Genomic DNA, 7,905 nt, shown 5'->3' with positions numbered 1-7,905 from the left:
TGGGGACCATAGTCATTCCCCCTTTCTTAGGTACACACTAAACAGGGCATACCCAACTACTATCAGCGATTGGATATATTACTCAAGCATACAACCACTTAACGATTTCCTTCTTTACCACCTCTTGCATAGATGGATTTAAACGTCTCTGGTGCTCAATGGTTGGTGATGATCGGGCAAGAGTTGGATTTCATGTGAACAAATCCTGGGAGGGATCCCAATAATATCCGCAATAGTACACCCTATAGATCTTTTGAACCTTTTTAACACTTCCACCGAACTCTCAACTTGATGCACATTCAAATCTGATGCAATAGTTACCAGCAAAGTGTCACCTTTTCCCAAAATTACATACCTCAGATGAGGTGGTAGACGCTTAAGTTCTACTTTTGGAGCCTCCTCTACAGATGGTTTCGCGGGTGGAGACTCGCGATGATTCATATCTAACTCCTACTTTTTTGGTTTAAACTGAACATCACCTCGATCAAGTGCCGCGACCAATGATCCACACTCTTCAATAAAATCACTATCAAAATTCATGATCACTGCCACTAGTGCTTTTACACCCAGATGCTCTTCTATTTGCACCTCAAATGAATTTTGAACCCTGTAAGATATGGCAGGTACCGATTTGATCTCACCACTCTGCCTCATTGACCTACAAATGTTGAAATTCACTTCTTCATTGTTTAACCAAAATTTCATTTGCCCTTTTTCCATATCAACCAAGGCTCTAGCCGTAGCAAGGAATGACCTCCCAAGAATAATGGGCACCTCAAAACCAACCTCACAATCATGAATCACAAAATCAGACGGAAATATGAATTACAACCTTTACTAACACATCATGGAGTATCCCAATAGGCCTCTTCACCGTTCGATCAGCCATCTGTAGCCGCATCACAGTGGGGTTTGGGTCACCCAAACCCAACTTCTTGTAAATAGAAAAAGGTGTGAGAATTATGCTTGCCCCAAGATCACATAATGCTTTTGCAAAATGTATTAACCCAATTGTGCATGGAATAGTGAAGGCACCTGGATTTTCTTTCTTTTGCACTAGAGACCTTCTAGCAATTGCGCTACAATGCTGCATTCTATCATCATCCCAAAACTGACCGATATTTTGTTAGTGACCATATGTTTCATAAACTTGGCATAACCGGGAATTTTTTCAAGAGCTTCTATAAAAGGGACATTGATGGAAAACTGTTTGAGCATAGTGATAAAACGCCGATATTTACCATCCTCGGTCTTTTTCACTAACCTCTATGGAAATGAAGGTTGTGGTCTAGGCATGGGGGTCACCTTTTGGGGTACCTCAACTTCTTTCACCATTTTTTCTCCCAAATCGCCAGTAACCTCCACTACCTCATTATCGCCTCTTATCACATTTCTACACCAGACAACATCGGTGGGTCAATGGTTTTTCTTACCACCTCGAGTTGGGACTGTCATACAATGTCCATCATTTTTATGATTTTGGACAGTATTTCTAGGAAGAGTTCCCGGTTGGTGTGGGTTCACAGTCGAATACAATTGGGCCATTTGAAACTCAAGATGCTTGGTCGAGATTGCATGTGCATTAACTTTATGCCCAATACTTACTAAGTCACTCCTCAACTCTTTAGTGTGCTCATCACTTGTATCAAACCTCCTCATCATTTTCTACAACATATCCTCAACTCGCGCCATACTACCTCCACCATCCCTAGGAGAAACTTCACAATTTTGAGGTGGAACGTGGGGCCCACTCTTATCAATTCTGTTACCATAGTTACCCCGATTGAAGTTGTTATCGCGGTTATAATTCCCATCTATGACATAATGACCCCCTCGGTTATAATTATCATAGCTCCGACCTTGATTTCCATGACCTTGGCGCCAATTCTCTTTATTGGAGCCTTGGGAGTTTTGTCGGAGACCCCCCCCCCCCCCNTTCCGCATAAGAGTTCTCCTCATAGTAATACTCATCAGTCGGTGGTGGTGGTTTAGACAAGTAGTTCACCACATTTACCTTTCCTGCACCCCAGTGACGTGTTTCAAAACCAACCCAAGCTCAGTTCTCATTTGAGACATTTTTTCACGAATCTCATCTGTGGCTGGGTTGTGTGCAGATTGCACTACAAAAGTGTTTCTCCCAGTATCTGACTTCCTATGTCTCCAAGGTTTATTATTTCGGGAGATTTTCTCCAACTTCTCAACAATCTCAGCATAAGGACACTCCCCATAAGAACCACCCGCTATAATAAACTTGAGCATTCTCTAAGGATACCATTTTCCTTCCATATTTCCTACAAATTGGTATCAGAGGAGGTTTTCGTTCTTAATATGGGGTTAGGTGAAAAAACAAATATGACATACAAAACAAATGAAAGTGTTGATTCTTCAATTGTTCTTACTCCATTTTTTGAAACTAATTTTTAATACTAGAAGATAAGAATGAGAACACATTTGAAAGTTGAAAGCTTGTAGACTATTGTTGTGAATGGCTTTGAAGAGCCGGACAATAATGGTGATCTTACAAAAATCATATATGAAAAATCTTGAGTCTAAGTACCGTCAAGATGCAAAAGCCTTGAGCAAAATCCAAATGGTAGACTCAAGAACATATTGTACGAAAATTGCTACTTGTGAGACTGCAAATGAAGCTTGGGATTCTCTGGAAACTGAAGTGTATGATGACGAAAAGATATGCACTATAAATCTTCAAACTCTTAGAAGGGAGTTTCAAAATTTGAAGATGATATAATTCTAAAAAATATATGAATATTGCAAAGAGTTATGAATATTGCTAATGAAATGACAAATCATTGTGATACAATTTTAACCAACACGTTGTGGAAAAGATTCTAATTAGTGTCACAGAAAAGTATGAATACATTGTTGCTATGATTGAGGAGACAAAAGATCTTTCTAAACTTTCTATCAAAGATCTAGTCGGATCATTTCGTGCACACGAGAAGCGATGGTCTTTTCGTGAAGATAAACCGAAAGAAAAGGTTATCCAGTTTAAAACAAATGAGAATTCTCAAATTTTCTCAAAGAATCAACAAAAGAAGAATTACAATCCAAAAAAGAAGCAAGGTCATGAGGATTCTTCTAAGAAGATTGAAAAAACGGTGAGAAAAGTACTTGTTCTTTTTGTAAATTTTAAAAGGAATAATCACAAAGCAGAAAAATTTTGGCACAAAGGCAAGCCATAATGTAACTTCTGCAAAAAATATGGCCATATTGAGAATGATTGTTGGCTCAAGCAACAGGACCAAACAAATTTCTGTAAAGAACAAGAGGAAGAACTGGAACAAATCTTTTCTTTACTTCTCAATGTGATCTTTCAGCAAAAATAAATGAATGGTATGTTGATACTGGTTGTAGCAATCACATGACTGGAGATGAAAAGATTTTCCTATCAATTAATAATAGCATCACTATTAAAGTGAGGATGGGGAATGGAGTCGTATTTGATGGAAAAGGTAAAATTATCATTCAATCAACATGAAAGGGAGCGGTAAACAAATTCATGATGTTCTTTATGTTCCCGACTTGAAAGAAAATTTTCTTAGTGTTTGTTAAATCATGGTATATGGTTATTCTCTTGTATTTAAAGACAATTATTGCAAGATTTATGATATAATTGAGTCATTGATGAAGTAGAGATGATAAAAGAAAATTTCATTTACAATTTTATTACAATGCATTCAAAAATGAAGTTGTAGATGATTCATGGTTATGGCATTAACAGTTTTGTCACTTGAATTTTCTTGGTTTGGAACTTCTCACGCAAAAAGGCATCTCTAATTTTCATGGGTTGGAACTTCTCAAGCAAAAAGACATGGTGCAAGACCTATCTGAGATACATAATAAGAATAAGGTAGATAATACTTATATCATATCTTTGATGTGTCAAATAAAGAAGAGGACGAGGAAGAGGAAGATTCGCTCAAGGAGGATAAATATCATATTAAGACGATGACGAACCACCTTCGAGAGTAATAAAAATTTTGAGTGACATTTATTAAAGATGAAACTTTGTCAGTGTTAAGAAAGAAATAATGAGGAGGCAATAAATCATGATGTTTGGAAGAAAGCCTTGATAGAAAAATTAGAAAGATTGAGAAAAATAATACTTGGGAGTTTGTGAGTAAAAGAGCTTTCGAATCTCTTTTTCGATGTTCTCTCAGTTGGTTTGCATTCCCTATTGAAATTCCAGTCCCAACTACATCCTAGAGTTCTTGAGACTTGAAAAGAGTCTTCATCTTAAGACTCCAAAACTGACAATTCTCCCCTCTGAAAATTGGAATCATGGGCTGAGATGATGCTGCTCTACCGTTCCCTACCATGAAATTTTTCTGCCTTCTTCAAAAAAATCTCACAATTTCACTTTTTTTTTCTTACTTTACCAATCCTTGCTTGAGGAAAGAATGGATTCTAACCTGGATTTAAGTCTCTGATACCACAATTGTTGGCACAAGAGGTAAATAAAGATAATACAAACAGAAGAAAAGCAGAGAGAAACTTGAGTATTTCTTATATCTCAGAGAACTAGCGTAAAAGATTATAAAAAACAGTTGTAAAACAACAAACTAGGACAGAAACTAGGACACTATCCCATAACCTGCTAATTGACTAACTCCAACTAAATTAGGACCCTAATGCTAATAAATTGAATATGTAGAAGTCTCCTAAAAGATAGTGACAGTACCTTAATGACTTTTAAATCAGTCAAATAACATATGGTCAATCAAGCTGTACAACGCCATTTTCGAGTTGGATTATCCAACCCAAAGGATATCAAATCATTTCACACAATAAAAATTATGCGACTAGCTATTTTAAAATTTGTTTGTATCAACTAAATCAAACAAATTCAAATATTAATTACTACAATTAAAACGGTTACAAACAATGGGAGTTCACAGTTCAGAAAATATTTTAAGGTTGTAGCATACAATGATTTCAAACATAATGGCAAATTATCCAAGCATTTGATAGGTTAACCTCATTATTGATTCACAAAGTTGATTTTACGATTATGATCTCCCGACCTCTAATATCCTATCACAATTAACAACCTAACTATATTATTGAGTGGGGATAGAGATGAACTAATAGCGGAGCATTAAGCTATCATCTTGCCTATGAATCAAATGAGGCAATAGGTGTAATCCTATCCTATATACGGAACACTCTAAATTTTACCCTAGAATGAACACGCTTCTCAAGTTCTTTGATCTATGACTCTATCCGTCTTCCGAGTTCAAGAGCGAAAATAGATTTATTTTAATGGTGATGAAATATCAAAATAGTTAAACAAGAATTCAAGCATAAATTATAAGAAAATTCATCTCATGCTAGAAATAATACTATTATATGCCATTAATCGTAGCAACAACCCTAGAATAAGGAAATTTAGCTTCTCATAGTTTTAATCATCATTAAATAATGTTCAATGATCAGGAAAGTTTTTATCAAAATGAAAGAGTAGAAGGAAATCCCTAGAGATACTCAGCAAAATTGGCCAAATTGTATTCTCCCGTTTTTCAAAATATGAATGATAATAAAATAACATGGTTGAGAAATTTATAGTCTAAAATAATAACACGTGGTTAAAATATGGCGTCCAGGTCCGCGAGTCCCTTGCTGCATATTGTGAACAAATTGATCCACTCTGCGACGCGTTCCCATCATACACTCCACTTTACAAATAAGCTAAAATATTTTTCACATGCTGGTTCCAGCTCCGCGATGCGCATTGACTCCCTCACGGTGTACTTTTCCAACTTCTTGGTCATTCTTATTAACAACTTTGACTTATATTCTCGACATTTTGCATGGTGTCCTTTTTCCTTGCTTTTCACCCTGAAACATCTAATCATATTGATTAGAGGAGACACAATCAATGGACTCTAAAATTTCAGTTCCGATTAGAAATTTGAAAAGTTAGTGTGTGTATATGGAATAAATTGGTTATTAGGCGCATAAATACGCCTATGATCATTTACTACATTTTGTTTTGATATCCAACTATTGAAGACCATTTTATATGAATGTGAATCCGATTCTTGTGAAGAAGCAATGTTTAATCCTTCTTGACAAATGACCCTAACACAAGAATTTGAAGCCTTGTACACAAATGACCTAAGGGAAAAATGTTATTGGATATAAGTGGGTGTACAAAATTAAACACAAATCATATGGGAGTGTAGAAAGTATCAATTTTAGGTTGGTCGTACGTATATCATATATTATTATCAGTGGGATGCCACAAAAGTAAAATTTAAAATACTATTTTACCCCTATCTTAATTAAAAATGTTGTATTATATCTAAGAATTTAAATATTAAATAATAATTATATAATATTATATCAAATACTAAAAATGAAAAAGTGTTTTAAAACGCATTTTAAGAATGTCTCTCCATTCTCCAACATAACTTTTGAGTTTTCTACAGAATTCTAAGTAAACTTTTGGCTTATAAATATCATGTGCATGAGGTAAAATTGTTATTGAAAAATACATAAGATAATTAGCCTTTCATATCTAATAATAAAGAGAAATTGATTTCATCAATTATACAAAATGCTTAAGCATGGAGATCGCAAATTAAGGAAAAAAGTTGAAGTCGAGTGTTCTCTTGCATTTCGAAGGGTTTAGACTTAGTAATGTCTGTTGTAGTAGTACTTTTATTCTTGTAAAGTATTTCTTTTGCTTTCTACCACCAATTATTTTTATGGTGTTTTGGTTATTGCACTTTTTTGTTGTTGTTACTGTTTTCATAATGTTTATTATATATAGTATTATATTATATTTTTTTCATTGTCATTTTATTTTTCATCTTTATTCTAATTTGCTATATTATATATGTATATGTTATGATGTGTGAAGCAATATATATGTAAATTTTGTCTTTTACTTTTGTCAAAAATAAGTATTATCTTATTTTGGAGAAAAATATGATGCATTCTTCGTTATACATAATTTATAAATTATAGGATTTGTCAGTGCAAATACTTCTATCTCATGGACTGTGCATTTGTTTTTCCAGTTTAAACATGTAGCTTCCGAATATGATTATCTTATTGACACTATATTTATTTTTAATCTATAATCTATATGCATAAAGTCTTACAAATGATGTGTATGTTTTAGTTTTCTTCTATTTGTTGTGTGGTTTTCCATTATTACACTTTACCAATATAACTTTTATGATTTTTTTATCATTATCGTAAGTATGTATTGTTATTTGGCTCAAATTAGTCATATCACTTTATTAGAAGTGTGTTAACTATTAAACAAAGATAAAAAATTATTGATGATAGCCTAAACACAATTGACATACTCATGGTAGCTTCAGAGTAATTGATTTTAAACATTACAATGTGCCTCTAATTTGTTTTTTCTTGACACACATTAAAAAATATTACTCACTTCACATGATTTGCATAAAATTCTAATTTTTTTTAACGAATCTATAAAAATTCACATGAAACATGTGCGTTGCACGTGTCCAGAGACTAATATACTAAATAGGCTTGTAGTATAGATTATATAGGTACATTCTCACCTATAGCCAAAATGACTCTTGTTATGATTAAAAATATGCATTTTCAAAATGTGAAAAATAATATTTTTGTGTGTGTATCAAGTGGATTTGCAAATTTTATTTGAACTTTGTTCACTCAATTAATATTCTTGTCCCTAATAAACTATACTATGATATTAATTATGTATAATTGATTAATTAGTTCTCTTGCTTATCTTAACTCAGTTTCCATTAATTAATTAAAAACTGCCAGCTAAATATTATAGTTTGAATTAATACTGGATTTTATACTACTTTCGTTCATTTTTATCATTATATTAAAAATATTTTTTCAGCTTATATATATATATATATATATATA

This window comes from Solanum pennellii, chromosome 11 (assembly GCF_001406875.1).
Source record: "Solanum pennellii chromosome 11, SPENNV200".
In the NCBI taxonomy this organism is placed as follows: Eukaryota; Viridiplantae; Streptophyta; class Magnoliopsida; order Solanales; family Solanaceae; genus Solanum; species Solanum pennellii.
This window is presented reverse-complemented; position numbering follows the sequence as displayed.